Source organism: Cynocephalus volans, chromosome 11, assembly GCF_027409185.1.
Source record: "Cynocephalus volans isolate mCynVol1 chromosome 11, mCynVol1.pri, whole genome shotgun sequence".
Taxonomy (NCBI): domain Eukaryota; kingdom Metazoa; phylum Chordata; class Mammalia; order Dermoptera; family Cynocephalidae; genus Cynocephalus; species Cynocephalus volans.
The window spans coordinates 67702002-67703759 of record NC_084470.1 but is presented as its reverse complement, the minus strand read 5'-3'; positions in this window follow the sequence as shown (position 1 = coordinate 67703759).

Below are 1758 nucleotides of genomic sequence, written 5' to 3'. Positions count from 1 at the left end.
GGAGGGGGCAGGGGAGGGACTGGGAGACCCCTGAGGATCCAGTCCTGACGCTCAGGGCAGCTCCTACGGACTCTGAGTACTTTCTTCTACTCACACTTATTTACTGGGCACCTCCTGCAGGTCAGGCCCTGCACTAAGTGTTATGGTCACAGCATGAAGGGGACAAGGGTCATCCCTGCCCACTTGCACTTTACCTTGAGTAACACGTTTTAGTGCAGGGTCGGGGGTGGGGGGAGACAGCAACAAACAAAACCATAGAAAGTGAGTAAATGATCTTGTATGTGAGAAGGTGATAAGTGAAAAGAGAAAAGCAGAGCAGAGTGAGGGGGACTGGGAACGGCCAGGGAGGGAGCTTGGGACTTTAAAGAGGGAGTCACTGAGAGGTGGGCCTTGCTGAGAGGTGACACTGAGGTGAAGTGAAGGGAGCCGTGGTGACAGCAGAGGATAGGGTGTTCTGAGCAGAGGGCGCAGCACCGGCAAAGGCTGGCAGTGCGGAGAAGCCTGGAGTGTTCGAGAACAGCGAGGAGACAGGGCAGCTGGTGTGGGGAGGCAAAGCGCAGAGAAGCGACGGGGCAGGGAGAGAGGAGCTGGGCTAGGTGCCTTGCAGGAAGCCAGAGGGCGGACAATGGGGGCTCCTGCAACGTGTCCGGCCCCTTGCCAGCGCCCCCACAGCCCTGCTGGGGTATTGGTTTGGAAGCCTGAGGATACATGAATCCCACTTGCTGCCTGTGGATGCATGACTTTACAAAGTCGCCTCCCTTCCCAAGGCTCATGTCCTCTCTACAGAACCCTAATAATAGTAGCACATCCCTGGGATTGAGGAGAGGAAGGAGAATCGAAAGAATGGCAGCCTGCAGGAAAGATCTGCAGCATGCCTATTACAAGCTAGGCTCCTGGGACCCAAAAAACATGCAGAGCCAGCCTCAGCCCAGCCACTCACTGCCTTGGGGGAGGGACATGCGAGTAAATAAGAACTTGTCCCTAACACTAGTGGTACCCAGTGGGGCACCCAAGAGGTGCTCAGTTCTCCCAGGGGCACTGCTGTCAGGAGGGCTTCCTGCAGGAGGAGTTCCGGGAAGCTGGGGCTCACTAGAACACCAGGAAGCTGATGGTGGCCAGAGGAGACAGTGAGGGCAAAGGGCAGGAAGAGACAGAGAGGGTTGGGATGGGGGGAGAAGGCTGATATAGGAGAGGTGCAAGAGGGGGGTGACGAGGGGGAACGGCAGGGACTCCATTCCACACACAGTGGGCACCAAGGGGCAAACTCCAAGCAGGGGAGGAAAACGATGTGATGTGCAGGTTAAAGAGCTTATCCTGGCAGCAGGGAGAACAGACAGAGAGACACTGAGGCCATGTGAGAGACAACAGTGGCCTGGAGTAGTAGCCAAGGAGATGGCAAGGAGCAAATGGATTTGAGAGACTCAAGAAGTAGGACGGGCCACACCTGGAAGCTGCCTCACTGTGGAGAAACGGGGGCTTCTAAAAGGCCGAGGGTTTGCCATCAGGGAGGCAGGGTCCACTCTGGCTATGGAGGACATGCAACAGATGGAGCATGAACTTCATGGTCAGACCCTGTCCAAATCTCACCTGACGCGTATGGAACCAGCATGCACTGAGCAATGACTGCATACAATGCCTAGGCAGTGCCCAGTCCACAGCCAGTGCCTACAGGGGGTGGAGTGGCATGCAGACACTCAAGGGAGGGCTCCTTTTCCTCCGCCAAGCAGCCCCTGGCTGATGCTCAGCCCTGGGCAATTC